Source organism: Otolemur garnettii, unplaced genomic scaffold (genome assembly GCF_000181295.1).
Source record: "Otolemur garnettii isolate 467f Iridium unplaced genomic scaffold, OtoGar3 scaffold00030, whole genome shotgun sequence".
Lineage (NCBI taxonomy): Eukaryota > Metazoa > Chordata > Mammalia > Primates > Galagidae > Otolemur > Otolemur garnettii.
The window spans coordinates 7503315-7526559 of NW_003852425.1; the positions used below are offsets into that span (position 1 = coordinate 7503315).

Below are 23245 nucleotides of genomic sequence, written 5' to 3' on the forward strand. Positions count from 1 at the left end.
TGCCCTCTCCTAAGCTTGTCATCTCTGCAGCCAACCCTAATGGGGTAGGCCCTGGGCATTTCCTTTGTGAATCAGTTTTTACATAGCTTGTGCGCACTAAAACTGTTCCTGGGCTAAAAGTTTCAGCGTTGACGTTACCCTTGGTGGTGTACAGAATTCTGATTTCTTCGGTGTAATTATTTTGCAGAAGGGGGCAGGAAACGACCAGTTAAAGCTACCAGATTAACCTTTTCCTTTAGGACATTGTTTTGAATATTGTTTCCCCAGGAATTAGCCAAACTCAATCAGAATTGATCAGAATCTTTAAAGATTAATAAAATAGAAACTGTTGGAGGAGGGTGTTGATTTTCTATTTTTAACTTTATGTTCTAAAATATCGCCCCCCCCACCTCCCCTGTGAAATCAGGAACTTAGTGGATAATATAATTTGGATGTGGTTCGTGAATAATATAGGCAAAAGAAATTTGGATGTGGTTCGTGAATAATATAGGCAAAAGAAACAAAACATCCTAAATTACGGATTTGTGCATCTTCCTAGTGTGAGGATAGAAACAATTAGGGAACAGTAACTAATGATCCAATGCTAAAACAACAAAGAAATCTTTTTGAAGTACAAAGTCTAAATTATCTGGAGTCTAAAGTCATCTGGAGTGTGAGTTTCCTATTTAATCATGAAAGCCTGTCTCTATCAGCTGTGGAGCGCGTACATTATTCTGTCAAGAGAGAAGCCAAGACTTGGGATCAAATGGAATAATTTTGTCCAAGAAAGATGAATTGAAAATCGTGATCCATAATTACTTTTTATAACCCAGTGGTGCTTATCTTGTTTTACAAATAGGTTGAAAATTGGTGAGTGATACAAAGGCAGCAGCAACCTTATAATACTGTTATTTTGGATGTAGGCTAGATAACCAAATGATAATTTAAGTAGGCTTTTGTTGGAAGTAATCATTTCACAACAGGCTTGGCCTTTTTTGGTGTCACAAAAGCATGCCACAATTATTTTGACGGCCATGTGTGTAACACAGGTGTTGTCTGAAGTTAACCACATTATATGCAACTACCATGCTATCCTAAAAGTGTGTGTTAAGCTCCTGTTGACTTGTGGTATGTACTCAGTTAAACATTTTGGTTTTTTTGAACTTTCCTAATATTACATGGGTATATAGTAACATTTGGTTACGTGATTTGCTTTTGTATATTTTAAGTCAAAGGTGTAAGTTTGCCTTTCACCCAGACCCTGTGGGTTGTATCTGCTGGGTATGAACTTGCCCATCCATTTCTTCCCCCGTCACCTATCTGAATTCTATATGTGCACACGAGTGTTGATCAACTAGTTCCAATTTAATATTGAGTACATGTGGTGTTTCTACTCAGGTTTGACACCTGAGTTAAACATGTATATATTTATAAAAGATATAAAACATAAAAAAGCATCTTGCATGCAGATGATACTCAGACATTGAACATATATATGTTATATGGTATGTATTTGACATTTTCGTTGACTTTTCCCTACTTTTCTTATATTATGGTGCTTAGGTACAGTTAATATATATTGCATTAATTTGATAAAATCAACTCCTATTGTAGTTTGTAAATGAAAAAGTGAACAATTATTTCAGAGTTAATAGCTACTATTGTGGTAATATCTCTGGGATAGGACATTTAATAATTTTGATTATTACTAAATAAAGCCAAAGTGAAGAAGGCAGCATCGATTTGCCCAACTTCCCCTGAAATTAAGCTAGAGAAGTCTCTACTTATAAATTTTTTCCTAAGTATTTTCTAATATTTATTTTATGATGACCGTTTTTCCTATTTTGAATGAGATGAAGCCAGCTAATTTTGTGTTAAAATTATTAACATATTTTATCCCTTATTAAAAGGAATTTTCCCTACATGGTTACTTAAGAATTTTTGCTTATATTACCGTTAAAATAATGTATTGTGAGTCAGAGAAAGATTAATTATAGTAAATTAAAGTAGAAGTATGAGTGAAGCTTGGTAAAACATTTTGTGTGTCATTTTGAAAAATACCCTAAGAACTACATTGTAAATTGAAGTTAATTATGAAGTGATTTTCTGCACCTTAGATCAAGGTGTTTTATTGATTTTAGGAAAGTATTGATACGCCACCATTTATAGCATTTCAACCTGAAGATAATAATTTACACATCTTATATATTAAGATGAGCATCATTTAAATGGAAAATAATTTTCTAAAAAAAATCAGGAAAGTAGGGCGGCGCCTGCGGCTCAAAGGAGTACGGCGCCAGCCATATATGCCAGAGGTGGCGGGTTCAAACCCAGCCCTGACCAAAAAAACCTGCAAAAAATAAAATAAAATAAAAGCCAGGGAAGTAAAACACGTATACCTTTGTATTTGCTTTTGGAGGTAACCTCACCTTGACAAACAGGAAGTCTTTTCCTTACATTTCACAGTCTGAGCCCTAATCAAGATTTAAGAACCCAGGTTTATATAAGCTGAGCCCCACAGTAGCTTTTAGCTATTTGTTCTCTGCTACTATCTCGGGTGTTTATTCAAGTAAGGATTTTGGCTGTGGTTGGTCTTAGTTTTCCAGTGATGTTTGTTCTGGGACACTTTTATCCTGTAGTTTTCTGTGCTGGGGGAGGTAGGGATCTTTCCTTTTGTTCTCTTAGAAAGCAAAATTTGAATGTGGGTCAGACTACTTTTGTAGGTGTTACTTGGTTAGCAAAAGATTTTCAGGAGAAAAAGCAAGGTTTGATTATAAATTTGGTCCTTAAAATGGCTACTGTAAATATGGATTACGTTGGCATTTTCATTTAAGCAAGATGTTAGTCCTTGCAATGGTAATGTGAGGTAGGCTGAGGTGCTCATTTTTCTCTACCTGTTCATTAACTATGAAACTGTTTTTCTACCTCTTCATTAACTAATGAAACCAATATGACAGTAAGATAAACTCCATTTTACCTTTTTAGAATGTTTTTTAAAAGATATAGCATTCTGTCCACCCAGTTTACTGTTAAATAATATCTCTTTATCACCCTGAGGCTCCTGTGGGAAGAATATTTTGAGTCAGTTTTGATACTTTGATCACTTTCTATTATAATTAAACTAGAAAAACAATTATAAATTGGGGGCCTAAAGTATATGTATCTCACTTACCAAACATTGTACTTTTCATTCCATTTGGACTGGTAAAGAAAACGTCTTAGGAGAGTGGGAAAAAGCACAAAGCAAATTTTATTAAGTATATGGGTGAATACCTATGCTTTTTGGTACAAGTTGCATAAGATACAAAGTTAAGGACTTTATAAACATAAGTTGAAGCAAGTAAGCCTACTTTGCATAACAGCATTTCTGTTATTAGGAGATTGGCTATGGGTCTTGGTCAGTTAGTAAATTTGATGTTACTGGAATAGAAAGTGACCCTCCTCCACTCCACATCCAGGTTTCCAAAATTCAAATGTGATATCCACATTGTGGCTACATGGGCTGAACTAGTATATGAATTAGTGTGTAATTGGCATATAAATACCTCTTTAATTTTACAAGACTTTTTTTTCTTGAAAAAAATTAGTAAGTGTACCTTTTATTATCAATGATTGGAATATGATTTTAAAACCCCTTAAGGGAAAGCATTGTGTGTTACCTCCAGCAGCCTTGCAGCTGGCCTTCTGTAGGTGCTTAACACCATTACTCAGGGGTCTTCAAACTTTTTAAACAGGGGGCCAGTTCACTGTCCCTCAGACCGTTGGAGGGCCAGACTGTGGGCCCTGGGATGAGTTGGCTGCTAAGCAGGACAGGCAGCGGTGGCAAAAACACCCGGCCGGCTGGATAAATGTCCTATGCGGGCCTCATGTGGTCTGCGGGCCGTAGTTTGAGGACGCCTGCTATTACTGGTTGAGGGTGAGCTTTGGTTTTTGTGGCCCAGTGACTAAGTTCTTGTGTCTCTAATGGTAAGCTTGAACCAAAGTTGACCTGGTGCTGTGCTTTTGTTGCTTCTGAGCTTGGGTGAAGATAAGGCTAAATCTGTCAGGACAGAAGTCCAGACTCTACTGTGATTAGTCGTGTGGACTGTAGTTTGCTATTTTTGATAAGACACTTAACAAATAGGGTAGGAAACTCAGCTTTTCTGTTTGTGTCAGGTTTATCCTAGACAGTAAAGCCAGACAGTTCCTTGTGGGAGTCTGTCCCTTCCATTGTTGGGTTCTTAGCAGGGTCCCTAGACTCCAGACACCAGTAGCACCTCTTCCCCTGTTGTGACAACCAAAAATGTCTACAAATGTTGCCAGATGTCTCCTGAGGGGCAAAATCAGCCCTGTTCTAGAGCCCCTGGCCTGGAGGACGGCAGCTGTGTTCATTCTTCAGCCTGTGGGGTTTGGTCTTCCACACTCGAGGCAGGATGACTTCTGCATGCTTTCCATTCCATTTTTTCCTGCTCTTTTGGAATGGTGAGTTTTACCTTATCTTTGGAGAAGACAATATGATATTTGTGTCTCTAACTTATCGCATGTTCTTATATTCAGAGCACTGTCTGAAGTGATTAAAAGCATGCACCCTGCATTCAGACCACCTGGGCTTAAAATTTAACACCACGGAGGAGTTAATGCCAGAGTAGCCTTCTGGAAGGTACTTATCTTTCTGCAGATTTTAACGTTGTCCTTCTTCCCATCCTCATCTTCACCTTGTTCTTGTTGTGGCTCATTCCTGCCTAGAGATAAAGTCTATATTTCTCTGTTTGTCTTACCACCTGAGCTAGCCCTGCCTGCCCCAGCAACTTGCTCTCTGTTTCCCAAACATCCCAGACTCTCTTGAGACTTTATGCCTGGGATTCCTGTGGATTGATGTGTGTGTTTATCTTTCCCTGAACGCATCCTCTCCTGAACCATCCTTTATGACTTGACTCAAGTGTTCCATCTGCTAGGCAGTGGTCAGCTCAGCTTGACCAGGCAGCATCCGGCACTGGTCTGCACCTCACACTGTTACGGCACCTGTCACACTGCAAGCATTATCTCTGGCTGCATCTGTCTCCTCCAGGATCCTGTGAGCCCCAGTCTATGCTCCTTAGCAGCCAGAGCTGTGTGGCTCCTGTAATAGGTGCTTATTAACTGTAATTTGATAGAAAATGAATGGAGAGATAGAGCTGGAATAGGCCGTATTGAAAATCTTCCAGATAATGAGGTTCCTTTGCCATTTTTTTTACTAGAAAAGACCCTGGAATGAAGTGAATCTCACTGTGAAAGATCTGTTGCCAAGATACTCTGATTTTTATATTGATAATAGGTAGAAAATGAGACAGTGCAGTGGACCGAATGCTTGTGACGCTGACTAGCAGCTGTTTCAGAAAACGCAAGCCCCCCATTTTGGTATTGCAGAGGTAACTGCCAAGTCTTTCTCCCTCTTTTCTAAATGTAACTTTCTCTTCTAACTTGAGTCTTTGGAAGAAAGGCGTATTTCCTGAATGGGTCATAGATCCTCAAACTTCAGGGGCTTTTCTTCCTTATCTCCTATTCTTCTTTAAGCTGCCTGAGAACGGTGTTGTTTGGTTTCCCAGTCTGAGTTTACACAATCAGGGCCTGGCTGTAATTTTTAATCTTGCTTACTTAGCACCCATTTTACTCTTGAAGCTGCACAAACTTAATCTGATACCATTCTGAGGTTTAATGGAAAAGATAGTATACAGAAGTTAAATATTGAGCTTTTCTGAAAAATGTTTTTCACTGTGAGGTAAAGTGTATCTGTCTGCAGGTCTATTATAAACATGACAAGTCTGAGATCAGAGTGGCCGTGTCCCTGTGGCCTCTCTGAGGTTGACTGCTGTGGCCCAGCTTTATCTCTGACATTTTAGCCACATGTAAAGCTCCAGGTCTGCCTGCTTTGGGTTGTAATGATGAATTGCCATTTGCATCTGCCCTTGAGTTTTGTTTCTAAGTCTCCCGTGGTAAGATTAAACAGGCACCTGTTATCACATGTTGCAGGCACAACCAAGGTGTGTTAAGTTCAGGAACCAGTCAGTTTACTTTGTGACTCAAAAGCCTGTAACTACCATTTGGGGAGTCTCTACCGGTCCCAAAAATGTGGATTGCATTCCTGTGCCCTCTGAGCCATGTACACATTTCCTGTTTGTTTTCTTTTTTAGGAGAAATGGTTCTTCTTTAATGCTGCCTATTGTTAATCCCTTTCTCTGTAACCAAACACTCTTGGAGGAGAGATTCCCCAAGGGCTGAAAGGGTTCCTCAGGAGACTCTCCTAATGCCAGCTCTTCCAAATGTGTGAGAAGTTTGTTTTCAAGCAGAGGATGTGGACATGCCAAGAGGAAGTTGGAACGAGAGAGATGGGGAGAGGCCAGGAAAATGGAGAAGTGCTGAGCGCTCGCTGGTGGGGACAGTAATCAAAAGGTCAGATGGCAAGGGAGGGATCAGCTGACGAAGACTGACAGGAGAGGGACCAAAATGCTGCCCTGTATTGTTTAGAAAAGCCACATTCTGAGGGCTGGAGACAGCGCAGTGCAATGCCCAGTCCCCAGCTTTGTGGGGATGATGGTCAGAAGTTGGTTAGAAAGTGTTTTGTGTAAAGCACAGCTGTCCCTGCAAATGGGCATATGGGCGTGAGTGAGGGTCAGGTCCCTAAGTCAGCCCACAGAGGCCAGGAGAGCTTTTGAGCCCTGAAGGTCAGGTCCCACCTTAACCTTCTTTCAGCCCTGTGTCTTTGAGGAGCGGTCTGGGAGCCTCTGCCGCCTTAACTGTCACTTGTCAAAGTTGTTTTTTCTCTGTCATCCTCACCGGTCCTGACGTGGTGTGGCCCCCCCACTTGAACCAGCCTCCTCATTGGGGTGCTGTGTGGTCACCCTTCCCTGTCCCACATTCAGATCCTGGTCTGCTCCATAATTCCTGGCTTTGTGATCCGGCAAGCAGTTTTTCTTTGAGCCAGCCTCAGTTTCCTCCTCTGCAAGCAGAAGGGTGTTATCTGCCTCATAGGATGATTTTGAGAATTTGAGAAAGAATTTTAAGTCCACAAGATAAGACGTGCTCAATAAATGATAGCCGTTAGTGTGTAGGAGATATTACTTGTTAATGCATTTATTCCTGAACCCCAGTTTGCAATACCCCGTCCTCCTTACATCTGTCCACAGTGATACAAGCTCGCCGAGAGGTGGGGGTTTGGAAGTGGGGGAGTGGCAGTGGTTCCATACTGATAGGTATGAGTGCCATGTGCAGTCTCTCCATCTGCGGGAGGGATGGTGTCATGTCCAGCTGTGCATCTATCTCCTTGCTACCGCTGGATGCTGAAACCACATTTATATCCCCTGACCCGGCTTCCTTACCCGGCTTGTATTTCTGACTACCTGCTGGATTGCACACTAGATGCCCGAGCCTACCCCCAGGCCCCTCCATACCTGCTAGTTTGGTGAATGATGCCACACTCTGTCTTTGTCTGTTAAGATGCTTTGGTCCTCAGTTACAGACGACTTCAACATGAGGAGGCTTATTAGCTCTGGTTGGGGATTCTGGGGGCAAAGAGAGGAGGCTCAGGGTGGGTCAGAGACATCGAGGCCCCAGTTTCCCTCCACCTCTTCTTTGCTTTGCCATCTTGGGAGCCAGTGCCATCTTTAGGTTGGGATAGATGGCCACATAGTTTCGGAGATGAAGATATTCACATATAGCAATAGATGAGGCAGTCTCTTTTTTAGGAGAGAAGCTTTTTCTAGAAGCCCTCCAGCACTTCCCCTTGCATCTTTTATCCAGAATGAGTCTCTCAGCCATTCTTGAGCCATAATGGCAATGGGGTCACCTTCAGAATAAAGGATCCACCCTGGAGCTGGGTGGGAATGGTATCAGTTTCCCCAAGGCCCATGGCTGCATGGAGGAGGGGCTCAGAAGGAAGGAAGGGAGTTAGGGGCGGTGTTGGACACCAGTAGGATCCACTCTACCCATGGGTCAGGATCCTCAAGTTTCCACTTCCTTCCAGATCTTGAATTTCCCCCCTGCTAAACATCTTTCAGATTTGCTTCTTTCCCTCTTTTCTCATTGCTGTTACTCGAATTCATTCCCTTCTCAGTTCTCAACTGGACAGTTCGTGGTAGCCTTCGAATCCCTGCCCCGGCCTCCAGCATTAACCCCCGTGACTGCATCCAGAGTGGTCTTTCTTGCCCCTGCTTAGAATTCTTCAAAGACTAGTCAGCCTCTGTGCATAGGCTTAAATTCCTAGCTGGGGGCAGCAGTCACCTGTTCTGTTCCTCTTTCCCCCACCACTTCCTCGTGCCTGTCCTGCAGACGGAGCTGCTTTCTGGTCTTTGCATTTTCCACAGTCTCCTTCACCCAGGTCTTTTCCCTGCCTGGGAAGCCCCACTGGCCACCTGTTACTTGGGTGAAGTGCCAGCCCTCACTGAGCAGGGCTCTGCTCAGGTCGCCCCTTCCTGTGGACTTCTTGCTGGAGAGCCCCTCCTTGACCCTACTAACCAAGCCTGCATTTCAGTGCAGTAGTTTCTGTACTTTCTTTCTTTTTTTAAAAATTAAATCATAGCTGTGTACATTAATGCAATTATGGGGTACAGTGTGGTGTTTTCATATACAATTTGAAATATTTTCATCAAACTGGTTAACATAGCCTTCATGTCATTTTCTTAGTTATTGTGTTAAGACATGTATATTCTACTTTTAGAAAGATTCACTTGTACCCTTGTAAGATAAGTTTTTGTACTTTCTTGCCGACCTTCACCTAGGAGCAACGTAGTGAGGTGAGGAGGGCATAGGTCTTAGTCATAGATAAGTTGGGATTCTAGTCTCCCTCCCGTTCGTTGGTGCTGTGAATGTGGCCAAGCCACTTAGCCAAGTCACTTCCGCGCCGTTACAGGATGGAAGTGCTTACTGGAAGCCCCTAGCTCTCCCTACTGAGTGGCAGCTGCGGCCCTAGGGGTGCAAAGCCTTGAGGGAGGAGAGTGGGTCCTTGCTGTGGGTTCCCCAGTCAAGCCCTGTAGTGGGTGTCTGTGAGTGTTCGCCAGTTAATCTGAAAACATTCGTCTATGTTGACATCAGCTGATGAATATGAGGAAGGAAAGACATCCCTCTTCCCTTTGTTTTCCTAGGTTTTCTAGGGATATTCACCTGCTTGACTCCTCAGTTTCTTACTTGGTTTTTAAAACAGCTTTATTAAGATACAAATTACACGCCATATAATTCACCTAATTGAGGAGTATAGTTCACGCAAACAGTGTAACCTGGTTCTTTGTACCCTCAATGAATCCCCAGCAATAAAAAAGAGTACAGTTCAATGGTTTTTAATGTATCTAGAGTAATTATATCTGCAGTCATCACCCAGTTTTAGAATTTTAGAACATTTTCATCATTCCAAGAAGAAACCTCATACCCATTAGTGGCCACTCCCCGGGTCCTCCCAGCACCCCCTGCCCCTTAGGCAGCTGCTAGTGTTTCTTTGTCTCTAGCTTTGTATCTTCTGGACATTTCTTATAAACAGATAAATATGTAGTCTTTTATGACTAGCGTCCTTCACTTGGAATATAGTTGTCAGGATTTAGTCACAATGTGGTAGGCATCTGTATTTTATGCCGTTTTATTGCTGAATATTAATCCATTATGTGGATATATCATATTTCATTTATCCATTCATCAGCTTATGGACTTTTTGGTTGTTTACACTTTTGGCTGTTATAAATAATGTTGCCATAAAGATGCACATGTTTTTGTGTAGACGTGTCCTGATTTCTCTTCTGTAGGTTCCTAATAATAGAATTGCAGGGTCATAAGGTTTAACAGTTTGAGGAATTGCCAAACTCTTTTCCATAGTTGCTGCTACACCATTTATTAAATATTATAACCTACACGTTGTCATGGGCAATGGATAAGGGTCCCATTCTCACCAGTAACTCATTATCAATCTGTCTTTTTGATTAAAATCATCCCATTGGGTGTGAAGTAAGTTGCATCTCGTGGATTTGATTTTTTTTCCTAATGACGAATTTTGCTGTTGCACATCTTTTCATGTACTTACGGCCATTTGTGCATCTTTTTTTGGAGAAATGTCTGTTCAGATTCTTTGCTAAGTTTTTAAATTGGTTTGTCTTTTTGAATATAAGTTTTGACATGTTGATCTGGATACGGGTCCTTTATCAGGTATTTGATTTACAAGTATTTTCTCTCATTCCATTGGGTTGTCTTTATATTTTCCTGGCAGTGCCTTTCAAACACAAAAATTTTTGACTTTGGTCAAGTCTGATTTGTCGATTTTTTTTTCTTTTGCTCTTGTGCTTTTGGCGTCTTAGCTGAGAAACCATTGCCTAACTCAAGGCCTGAACATGCTGCGTCTGTGTTTTCTAAGAATTTTCTAACCTCCGTTGGCCTTTTGCCTGCCATTTAGGTCTACGATCCATTCTTCACTTTTTCGTTTGTGAATATCCATTCTCCCAGCACCTTTGTTGAAAAGACCATTCTTTTTCATTGAATTGTCTTGGCACCCTTATAAAATAAGTCAATTAACAGTAAATGTGAGGATTTGTTTCTGAGCTCTCAGTTCTATTCCCCTGATCTGCAGGAGAATCTTAAATGCATCTCATGCATTTTTACTGGTTCCTTGTAGGGAAGGTGTGTGTAATTCAGCAGAGAAAAGACTTCTAGCTAGAAACATGTAGTATTTTGAGGAAAATTTCCTGTAAATTGGGAGCAGTGACATTGTCTATTTTGTCCACTGTTAAATTTTTAAGAACCTAAAAGAATGCTGGGCACATAGAGGTGCTCAGTCAATATTTGTCAAAGGACAGATAGAAGGATTGTTCTAGTCATGCTGCTGCTGTTGCTTTTGTAGATTAAAACTGTGCTTGAATATTCAGATTTCCTAAACTTTTCCATGCCAGCTCTGAAAACTGCTGTTTATGTTCTGTAGAGGATTGGTCTTTGGTTCTTATGGGCTGTTTCTGTGAATCATTTGGTGGAGGATTGAAAAAAGGGTACTTTTTGTGGTTTTTTTTTTTTTTTTAGACGGAGCTTCAAGCTATCCCCCTGGGTAGAGTGCCATGGCATCACAGCTCACAGCAACCTCCAACTCCTGGGCTCAAGCGAGTCTCCTGCCTCAGCCTCCCAAGTAGCTGGGACTACAGGCACCCACCACAATGCCCGGCCATTTTTTGGTTGCAGCCATCGTTGTTGTTTGGCGGGCCCGGGTTGGGGATTCGAACCCGCCACCTTAGGTGTATGTGGCTGGTGCCTTAGCCACTTGAGCCACAGGCGCCGAGCCTTGTGTTATGTTTTATGAATAACTTTTGTTGGTAGTTTTGATAAGTGAAGATGTAAGAAAAATTAATATCATTTAAATATGTATGTGGTTTTTATCTGTGACCTTGAAACGTGTTCCTCTCTAATTTCATTAGAGATTTCTTGTAACACTTGGGCAGTGTGATGACATGTACTTTCTCCTAGGAAAATAATGTAGACGGCTAGAAGACTGCTTGTGATCCACATACCCTCCCCGCCCCCAGGACTTCCTCTCAACCCCGAACTTTGGGGTTTCGGCAGGACTGTAGGTTAAAACCTAGAGAACAGTTATGGCTTTATGGAATTGGATTAAAAACCCCAGGACTGAGGGAAGTTGTAGCAAATCTTTGTGGTATCGAAACTGGCATAACCTAAACTTTACTGTCTTGTCTGGATTGCACAATTTATAAGTCAGTATTATTCAGACTCTTGAAAAATCCCACTAGATGTGCAATCTACAGCGGCCTTTGTGAAGAATCTCCGGCGTCTAGAATCCAGATAATGCTGTAGAATCGCAAAGTCTTTCACGCAGACTCATTTCTGCCTGTCGATGCTTTTTCTTGTCAGCCACTCATTCTTTGCCCAGTTCAGCTGTCTGATGCTTTGCACTGAAGCTGTGAGTGGTCATGTGTCCCCAGTTAGTTCAGCTCCGGGGTGCTCCCTGAGATGCAGCAGCCAGCCAGGTGAGAGTGCGGAAGGGATGACGTACGTGTAATAGCCTGGATTCACTTACAAGGGAAAGTTAGAGCCCTCTGGACTTTCAGAATCTTTCCAGTCCCAGCACTCTGCAGGTGAGGGGCAGAAACCCAGAGGGGATGCCGGGTTGATTTGCCGGCAGACCCAGCGCACGGGCTGCCCTCTGGCCTCTGGTTTTCCACCTAGGTCTTTTGTTGGGTGCCACTCACTCCCGGTTTCTTTGCAGCATGGAAAGGAAAGAGGATTGAAAACCGATGGTAGAGGCAGAGGCCAGAATGTATTGAAAATCATTTGGGTTCCCTGCCAATCCCAGCCCTGCCTCTGTTCCCCTTCCTGTTTTGTTGTTGTTTTTCCCCCAACTCTTAAATTAAGTCTTCCTCTGTCTGCGGTCTGTCCTGATTACCTTCTGCATCCCAGCGTTTGGCTTTGCGGAGGTCTTCCTGGTTAGGTTATGGGAGGGAGAGAGCCTTCCACTCCAGGGAACTGTATTTTCCTTATTAAAAATATTTTACCGGGTGGCGCCTGTGGCTCAAGGAGTGGGCGCCTGCCCCATATACCAGGGGTGGTTCAAGCCCAGCCCTGGCCAAAACTGCAAAAAAAAAAAATTTACCTAAGAGATCGCTTGTATGGAATTTCTTTTTAGAGTGACACTGCATTTTAAGTTTTAGGCAGCTTAAAAGGTGCTTGATTATCTAGATGGCCTAGAAGAGTTTATATAGTGTCATGATGGAGGTTGCAGCATGTCTCACGTAGAGCATTGCCTGGGTTTTTATTTTGTAAAGCCTTTATTCTGAGTTCATACAGCTCCATGTGGAATCTCTCTCCAGGAAAGAAAATTAAAAACTGATTAGTGACCCTTTGTTTTGCCCCAGGGAAGGTGCAGAAAAGAAAACAGAAAGGTGAAATTGCTAGTTCCTGAAAGATTTCAGATAGGCCAATCATCTGGAAACTAATAGATCTTTTCCCTGATAATGATTATTTTGCGTTTCTGTTGCTATTCACAGGGGCACTTGGAGAAAGTGCAAATTTTCCAGAATTCCTTAGAAAGCCTGCTGCTTTTTCTGTCCAACACTGGTTTTACATCGTGTTCGGGAGCAATTATTTGCTAAATCCTATTTATCTGATAGGATTTGCGTGTGAGGGGATGTTGGAGTCTGGATCAGTTGCTATGTGGATTTGTGGACTCAGTTCTACAAGGTTTACTCAGAGCTTATTACGCACCTAGTACTATCCGGGATTTCTGATGGGGGTAATGAAATGGATGACTCTTGTCTATAAGAGGTTTAATTTTGAGATGGAGAGACAAATATTTGCTTATAAAACAACAGAGTATAATACAGAATGATTTATAACCAAGTATTGGGTTATAGGGTGGTGATTCTAAGAGGCACAGAAATTCTTATAAGAAATCATTTTTTATATGCCAGAGTACAATTAATCAAAACAGGTGTTTTAGGGCCAGGCTCTGTGGCTCACGCCTATGATCCTAAGCACTCTGGGAGCCTGAGGTGGGTGGACTGCCTGAGATCAGAAGTTCGAGACCAGCCTGAGCAAGAGCAAGACCCTGTCTCTAAAAATAGCCAGGAGTTGTGGCAGGCACCTATAGTCCCAGCTACTTGGGAGGCTAAGGCAAGAGAATCACTGGAGCCCAAGAGTTTGAGGTTGCTGTGAGCTGTGATACCAGGGCACTCTACTGAGGGTGACAAAGTGAGACTCTGCCCCCCCCACCAAAAAAAGATGTTTTAGAAAAAGGGAATACAGGTTTTAACGCCTTATCTGAAACCCTTGGAGTGGCTGTGATTCAAGATCTAAAATTTTTAAGATTCCAGTGTGGTTCTATGGCATGTATATTGTGCAGCATCCCCGGCCAGGTCTGAGGAGATACCTCATAAAACAAGCATGGTAAGTGGATATTCACAAAGTGGGCTCGAATAGAGACTGTAAGTGGCCTTGTCCCAGGACAGAACAGCTGTTGTTCCTGTGTTAGTTACCTGTTGGTCTGTGGCAAATTATGGTCAAAATAGCTTTAGTGGCTTTAAAACAGTCAACATTATCTACAGTTTCTATGGGTCAGGAATCCAGGAGCACTTAATTATGTGATCTGGCTCCAGGTCTCCCAGGAGGTTGCACTCCAGTTGTGGCAGAGGCATCTGGCACCTGGAGATGGGAGGTTGGCCTGGCTGTTGTAGAGTGTCTCAGCGCCTCGCCGTGTGGGCCTCTCTGTAGGCTCCCAAGTGTCTTTCAACATGGCAGCTGGCTTCCCTCCAGAGAAAGGGATCCAAGAGAAAGAAAGGGCTCAAGATGCAAGTCACAGTGTTTTATAACATCCTGCTGCACTTGTTGGTCATGTGAAGTGTTGTTATGAGGGAGGTGACAGGCTCTGAAGCCCAGGGATCACTGGGAGCCATCCTGGAGATGGACAATCATGGTCTTCAATGTGGTTTGGTGTCAGACTGAAGACAAAACCTTCTGCTTTCTTAACTTTGGGGTTTTTAATTTGGAGAAGAGATTGTGGATTTATATAGACTTTAGGCCCCTGAAGAGATGACTTGCCTGTGTCCCCTCTGAAGGCCGCCTGGGGCAGAGGGACAGCATGAACACAGGGAGTTTGGTGGAGGCCCTGGGAGTGCTGTCTAGGGAAGGCTGGGATTGGCAGTGTGCCAGGCTTTGCTTTTGATGCTGTTAAGCAAGTGAATTAGATAGTTTTTAACCATCTGGAGCCCAAATCTAGAATTATGCTTTGAGAAGTAGTCAGTGATTGATGAAAATACTTCATTGATGTGGCGGGTGCCTGTTGTCCCAGCTACTTGGGAGGTTAAGGCAAGAGAATCGCTTAAGCCCAAGAATTTGAGGTTGCTCTGAGCTGTGACATCAGGGCATTGTACTGAGGGCCACATAGTGAGACTCTGTCTAAAAAAAAAAAGCTTCACTGAGTGGCCACAGTAAGAATGGCTGCCTGTACAGTGGAAAAGGAGAGCATATAGACTCAGAATACCTGGATTTGTCTTCTGCTCCTTCATTTCCTAGCTTGGAAAAATCACTTAATCTTTTGGAGTCTTAGTTTTTCCATTTGTAAAATTAAACTGCTGGGAATGTCATCCCTTCAATATCACAGGTGTTGGGAGGCTCAGAGGAAATAATGGCAGGAAAGACTCTTGTAAAATTTTAAAGTTCTATGGAATGTCAGTAATTATTATCTGTGACTCCGTTATTTACGCACTGGTGACCTTTAGCGTGTTATTTTACCTTGTGCCTGAATTTTGGCATCAGTGAAATTAGGCTAATAATACTATCTATGGAATAGGTTGTTAGGGGAGTTGAATGAAATGATACACACAAGGGCTTGGGATAGTGCCTAGGACATGGTAACGTGTAAATAGCAAATAAATGTTAGCTACCATTACTGTGTAGCCATAGCTAAGCCCCAAGGGAGACTAAAATGGAAAGGGGAAATCATGACTTAGAGGGTCCTTAGACATAGGTCTAAAGTGAGGCAAAGTACAGTTTTTCTTAAAAGGCTATTTATTATTTTCATTTGTATCTGTTGATTAGAAAGCTGATTTATTGGGTTAGACAAAGCTTACTTTGAAAACAACTACCAGTTTCCTCTTTATTTTCCTTTTTTCTCTCTGACCTTTTCTGATGTCAACTTTCATATGTAGCTTTTCACATTTTTGGAGGTCATAGCTGGAAAATAAATCCCTCTGTATTTCTGGTAGGTGAATACTCAAGAATCAATCAGTCAGCTTGCCTGCCCAAGCATAAAGAGGTAAGGTCACTTCAGATACCCTTGATCACTTGGTGAAGATGTATTTCAAAAATGGAGCTTAGTTTTGGAAACCCAGCAGGATTTACTAATTAAAATTCCCTGTAGAGTAAATTATATGTCGAAAAGATGACTTGCAATTCTATTAATTTCAGTGATGAAAACATTATTTATAATTTAGTCTTCGTAAGAGTCTAAATTGCCTTTTTCTGAGGATTATCAGAAACTTGATAAATCATTTTTTCCTAAAATCTTTGTTCAAACCCAGTACTTTTCCCTAGACTCCTTTTAAGCCATCACACGCACCTGTGGGAGCAGGTTGTGACCCAGTCATAGAAACGTCAGTATTGACACAGACCTCCAAAGAGCAGCCACAGAGGAAACTGGACCCCTGACAGCAGATCAATCCCCTGAGGCTGCAGATTTCCTTTGTGAATGGTGGTGAAAAAACTTGAGTTTCCTTGTATGTTCTCAGATTAAAAATCCTTGTATTTTCCTCCTACTTGAAAATGTTGGACTTCTTGTATTTTTTTGGTGAGCCAGAGGGAAAAAATAAGTGACCTAACATTTAAATGTCATATTAATACTCGGGTCAGTTGTGTTTAAGAGTAAAAGAGTAAACGTATGACTAACTGCTCTCTAGGAAGCTTTTTTTTTAAAAGATAGTCTCACTCTGTCATCCTGGGTAGAGTACTGTGGCATCATAGCTCAAAGCAACCTCAAGGCTTGGCGTCTGTAGTAGCTAAGGCACTAGCCACCTACACCAGAGCTGAAGGGTTTGAATCCAGCCTGGGCCTGCCAAACAACAATGACAACTCCAACCAAAAAATAGCCTGGTGCTGTGGCGGATGCCTGTAGTCCCAGTGATGTGGGAGGCTGAGGCAAGAGAATTAATGCTTAAGCCCAGGAGTTGGAGGTTGCTGCGAGCTGTATGCCACAGCAGTCTACAGGGTGACAGCTTGAGGCTCTGTCTCAAAAAAATAAAAATAAATAAAATAAAAATACAAAGCAACCTCAAACTTTTGGCTTAAGAGATCCTGTTGCCTCAACCTCCAGAGTAACTGTGCCTGAGTTCTGTCACTGGTGAAATTAGGACTTCAAGGTACCTGCCACCACACCTGGCTAGTTTTTTTTTATTTTTAGTAGAGATGGGGTCTTGCTCTTTCTCAGCATGGTCCCAAACTCCTGGGCTCAGGCACTCTACCTGCCTCAGCCTCCCAGAGTGTTAGGATTACAGGTGTCAGCCACCTTGCCTCCCATCTCTAGGAAACTTTTATCTTTTTAAATATTGTTTTCAAAATATTTTGAAAGCAGCATTTATGTCCTGGAACAACATTTCCTTAAAGTATGCAAATTGAGGCTACTAAAAACAGGTATGCACAAGATGTGCTTTGCTTTACTCAGAAAAGTTGTAGTTTTGAAATCTTTCATTGTAAATTAATTTGTTTTAAAATGCTTCCTATCTGGTGTTGTAGCAAAGTTGGAAAGGATGCAGGGATTCCCTCCCTACGCCCAGTGGAGGGGTGTTGATTTTGCATGATAAATGCCTGCAATTCTGAGCCTTCCATGTATAGGCAGTGTCCAAGTTATAAACATCCAACTTACATACATCTCGCACTTACAAATGGAGGCTATTAGCTGTTCAAACTTACACACAAATTCAACTTAAGAACCTATCTGGTTCATAACCAGGGACTGCCTATAGTTTTTCCTGTGCTTTTTGACTTGCTATAGGAACTGCTGAGTTGACTAAAGCCTTGTTCCCAAACAAGGCTGCTGTGGTTGTCAGCACGAATGGGAAGGGAGGCATAAGTCTGGGTTTCACCCTGTGTTTCTACCTTTGTCTGCGGGGTTAGGTAGGTTTGTGCTTTTTACCTGTGGTTGGGGTAAAAAAGTGCCAACAAAAGCACCGTCCCCCCCCCCCCCGTGTTTAATAACTTCTGCATCTCTGAGCGGAATTCCTGGCTTATGGGATGTGCCAAGTTGCTAGTTTGCTAAGCCTGGACAACCAAGACTGGCGGGCAGAAATTGCGTAGGCTGACCACATGCATTTGTCAGGAGTTTGGCTCATTTTGGCTAATCGCTTCTCCAAGGAAGATTCATTGACACTAGTTGGGTCAATTCAGCTGCATTTCATCTGTTAAATTATTTGATTCCTACTGTAGGCAGAAAAGGAGTGAGAGTTAGTAAGGACACAATTATTTAGAAACCTCTGTAATTTTTATAATGTCTACTGACAGATTTTACACTTTCCCGTAAATTAAAACATTTGGATGGAGGATAAAGCATATACAGTCCACGTACATACGGTATTTGCTGTCACACGATGCTGGTATTTCTGGTGTGTCAGTGCAGGCAGGGGAATAGTAAAAACAGAGAACTTTGAGAGAGAGTTTCTTCTTGTGTAGGAACTTCTAGGTGTTAACTGAGTAAAGGATGAGGAAAGGATTCCTCAGATCTTGAGTTGTGAATGTTTGATACAAGTGTTTGACCAGTGGGATAAATGTCCATGATTCCTTCCAGCTCCAAAGGTCTGATGGGAGGGTCTGAGGTTTTAAGGTGGCTGTGGTGTGAGGTTTTAAAGTGGCTAGAGTTTGCTGACTCTCAGACGCTATGAGACAAGGTTTTAAGCCTGGAGGTGGTGTCTGTAGTTTATGTAGGCTAGAGCCACCATCAACTCGTCATTCCTGAAGTTCCAGACAGATTTCTGTGGCTTTTTCAATTCTCCTCTTAGAGTAGACAGAGAGGGCCCAGGAAAATAAATCAAATTTCCTATTTTCAACAACTTAGATGATTGATAGGGAAAGGAGTGTGAAACTGTTTGTTCTTTCTTGGGCTCATAAGCATTTTGATTTTTTAATGACTATTTTTGGGACTTCATTATTTTCTTCATTAAGGCTATTTCAGAGAGTAAGACCATATGGAATTAAAAGTTGCCCAGAAGGAAAGGTGAGCCAGTCAGGTCACTGGAAGTTTTAATAGTCCTTGCATCTGTGTATTTTGTGTTTCATGTAATGCCTTACACCCAGTGGTGTTTAATAAATGTTGATACCTTTTCCTTCTTGACACTAATCAGGCTGTTGTGGGGGATACATAAATGAACATACAGGAAGTGAGACCAGTTAATTCAAGACTACGGCTGGTAGTGTAATATTGAACTGGTTAGAGATGTAGGGTTTCTTGGAAGAATGTGTCTTGAATTTGATTTTTTTTTTTTTGATACAGGGTCTTACTTTGTTGCTTGGGCTAGAGTTCAGTGGCATCATCATAGCTCACTGCAACCTCAAACCCCTGGGCAGAAGTGATTCTTCTGCCTCAGGCTCCCAGTTAGCTGGGACTACAGGCACCACCCCTGGCTACTTTTAGAGATGGGGTCTCGCTCTTGCTCAGGCTGGTCTCGAACTCCTGAATTGAGGCAATTCACTTCCCTCAGCCTCCCAGGATGCTAGGATTATAGGCATGAGCCACTGCACCTGGCCTATCATTTTATTTTATACTCATAGATTTTCATGAGAATATGATTTTTATATAGCATATAATAGCCTTGTCCATTTGGTAAGAAAATGTGAAGTTTTTTTTTTTTTAGCAGTTCTCAACCTATGGGTTGCAACCCCTTTGGGGGTCTCCTGCATATCAGATATTTACATAATGATTCATAACAGTAGCAAAATTACAGTTATGAAGTAGCAACGAAAATAATTTTATGGTTGAGGGTCACCACAACATGAGGAACTGTATTAAGGGTCCCAGCATTAGGAAGGTTGAGAACCACTGCTCTTGCTCAGGTTGGTCTTGAACTCGTGAGCTCAGGCAATCCACCCCAGTCATGCCTTTGCTTGACTGCAGCCCTGGCTGATACTCTGCCTATAGCCTCCTAAGAGGCCATGAGCCAGGACCAGTCAGCTGAATTTAGCTGCTCCTGGAGTGCTGACTCTCAGATGCTGTGAGACAGTGTTTGCTCTTTTAAGCCATTGAGTTTGGGGGTAATTTGTCCTCTAGTGTCCTGTAGATGCCTAATTTTGTTTAAAACTAAAAACTCAATATAACATTCTAAAACACCAAGTAGACATCTGGAGGAAACTGATTATTGAAGCAAAATAGACACAGTCTTTGTATAAAAGTGTGAAACTTTTTTTAACAGTGGTGTTTTCTTCTCACATTACTTAAGCATTGAGAGATGCTGAATTTACTTAGTAGAGCTTAACTATTCAAAGTTTGGAGTCAGACCTGGGTTGGCATCTTGACCCTACCGTTTCCTTGCTGTGTGAAATTATATTGATCACTTAGTCTCTAAGTTATCTTCAGGTTCCCCCTTTGGGGTAACATCTACTAATCCTACCATTGTTATGATAACCAAATGAAATCATATATATTAATAGTTTTTGTTGTTTTTTCCTGAGACAGGGTCTTGCTTTGTTGTCCAGGCTAGAAGGTAATGGTGTCTCTGTAACCTCAAACTCCTGGGCTCTAGTGATCCTCCTGCCTCACCCTCCTGAGTATCTGGGACTACAGGTGTGTACCACCAAGCCCAGCTAATCTTTCTTGTTTATTTTTTTAAAGAGATGGGTCTCACTAGGTTGTGCAGGCTGGCCTGGCCTCAAGTGATCCTCCTGCCCCAGCCTCCCAAAGTGCTGGGATTACAGGTGTGAGCCCCCAAATTTAAAGATCTCAATTGGCTTTATTTGCAATTCTAGACTGGGCAACACTTCATTCCATATGACAGAATGAATGCTTTAATCAGTTGAGCAGAGGGGGCTGAATAAAGCAGAAACAAAGAACAAAAAGCAGGTTGGTCATTTCAAAGTCACTTTCCTTGTAAGGCTGGGACAGAGAGACAGAGCGATAGAAAGATAACTGATAGGTTAGTATCAGGTTACTTCAGGTTAAGGATAACAATAGAGGAAATGTCATCATCGTGCCAATTTGAAGATTGAAATCGGCTGTTATCTCTCCTGATTTCTTGGAAGGCTAGATAAGTCAGTTTTGGTTTGATGATTCAGAATTTAGCATGTGTAACTCCATTTTGATTTTTAGTCTGGTCTGTTGGGGCTTGTTGCAGAAGCTTACGCCAAAACAATGCACTCCCCGTTTTTATTTAACCATTTAATCAAGTGCTTATTAGTGCAATGTATTATTAAATCCATCATTTTTTTTAAAGTATTAAAAAAATGCCAATACAAATCTGGCCTAATACAAGCAAGTAAAATTTTTGAATGAAATAGTTCTCTGTTTGAAAATGTTCCATTTTTACTTTATTAAAGGATTGTACTTTAAACATTTTTTTCTATTCTTGTCTCCACAACCTCCTGCCATGCCATAGACTTTTTTTTTCTGTGTCTAACAGTTCCTCTCCTGGGATAAGAAATTGCTTTAGTGTAAATTCACAGCCTATTAAAATAATTTAAGAACCAACTGCTTCTGAGGATTACAAACCAATAATTTACTCTTAAGTGTGTGTTTACCTCTGGGAACTCAGGGCAGGGGGTGAAAGGGGAGAGTAATGGGCTTGGAAACTCCCTGGTTAGTGGTGCGGCTGTCTCCTACCCAGCTGCTTCAGGAGAACAAGTACAAAAGCAGGTTACCAGGTTGGAGATTAGATATAGCTGTTCTGCACGTCAAATATTGAGGGCGATACAGTGAGGGGAGAGGAAAGGGCTCTTGAGCTGACCCTCCACTAACAATTAAGCAGGATGGATGAGAAGCCGAGACCAGATGTGTGAGAGCTGTCCACAGCCGAGGTGGGGCTCAGAGAAGCCTCTTCTGTCAGGACAGCCTGCAGACTTGAGGTTTTTCACATACAGGCTGGCTGTTCCCAATTCTCAGTTTTCCATTCTCTCTTCCTTTACCTCTCAGGCTGGTGATGCTAAGCCTTGAATGTGAATTTTAGTCACTGGGGAAGCTTTGAAAATGACCAGCTGGGATTTCTGAGTCAGGTGGTCTGGGTGTGGGCTGAGTTTGGATAACGTTGATTCGGCTTGAAACCTGGGCCAGGTGGGTGGACCCACCGATCCGTTTCCAGGCTCCTCCCCTCCGCCTTCCCCTACCTCCTTGAGAGCCGTGATACTCCAGGCTGGGTCTGCCTGGCATCAGCATTGCATTGCACTTTTCAGCCATGACCTTAAAGTTCTTGCCATTTTAAATCGGGGGAAGGAAGGTAATTTTCTGTGTGTGTGAATAATTACCGACTGTTACCAGATACTGGAAGGGTAAATTGTTTGTTTGCTGCCCGTTGGGTTTTGAATTAATTCACAGTGATCTGTGAATTTCCGCTGAAACAACTTGACTTTCTGTCTCCTCTGCCACTGTCCCTAGAAAGGAACTTTTGGGATTTGGTGTCTTAAAATTTCTGTTAGTCCTTCTACAGTGATAGAAGATTGAGATGCTTTACTTTCTATTCTTTTATTATTACTTACAATCAGGGGTATCTTTCACGTTTCTTTTTAAGTAGGGAAGGTAGAAAATTGAGGACATGTGTTGCGAGTTTTGAATAAATCTCCTACCTAAGGCAGCTTGTCTTTAATATGATCATGTGACTGCCTTAGCATTTTAATAACATGGATAATTTGTAAAACCGTTTCTCATACGGTCTCATTTATAGATAATGTATCTCTGAAGATGTAGAAACTTTCCCAGGCTATGCTTTGGCGGTCTTATGATAAATGTGAATATTATGTTGCAGCTTAAGTTGTTTAACACGCGTCAAGGTATTGCCACCTGGTAAGTGTCTATGACTAGTCTGTTCCAGCCGTTCTTTACCTGTGAGAAGCCATAACTGGAAGCGATGGGAAGGCTGTGGACCCTGGTGGGAGCTGGCATGGTGGTTTGTGTGTGGTCAGGAGGGTACTTGTGTTGGGTGGTCTGTCAGACACGAGTGTCTGCCTTCTTCCCGGTGGAAGCTGGATCTGGCCAGGTGGGGACCGTAGCTGGTACCAGCAGCTGTCAGAGTCAGTCTGGGCACCCTTTTTGGGCTGAGCTCCCCGGCTCAGTCTGAGTGGAGGGGCCAGGGTTGTTGGGAGCGTCACCCTGAAGCAGTGAGTCCCCAGGACGGGTGCTTGCTGTTAGACTGTTAAAGCTGAAGGGCGGCCTTCAGGCTTTCCTCCCCAGGCTCAGGCTGGCCCCAGCCGGCAGTGGTGGAGAATGTGTCCAGGTTAGTCGGGGAAGGAGGGAGCTCATTCTCTTCTCGGGGCTTGTAGTTTTTGTCTCTCGTGGGTAGTTTGGGGGTTTCCAAGTGGACGCCTATGCTTAAGGGATCCAAGGAACAGTTTTTTCTTTTTTCATGATTTTTCTCTTTGTAGCCTTTCTAATTAAATCAAGGATCTGCAGGTAGGAACTTTGTCCGTGGTGAGGTCCATGTGGAGGGGCCGTAGCTGAAGTGATCTTTTTTTTTTTTTTTTTTACTGCATTGCTTTTGTTTTCTTGCAGGAGAATCACTTTCCATTCCACTGAGCCCCTCCACTGGCTCCTGCTTCCAGTTCAACTCTGTCTTCCTTTGATATTCAGTCAAAGGAACTGAATCTGTAACCTAATTTT

At 42.4% G+C, this 23245-nt stretch overlaps 1 protein-coding gene across 1 annotated transcript in view; it reads left to right on the forward strand.

The window, feature by feature from the left end:
- EPB41L4A (erythrocyte membrane protein band 4.1 like 4A) overlaps window positions 1–23245 on the forward strand; it is a 218119-nt gene that overhangs the window by 1107 nt on the left and 193767 nt on the right. The gene's annotated exons all lie outside the window — the stretch shown is intronic.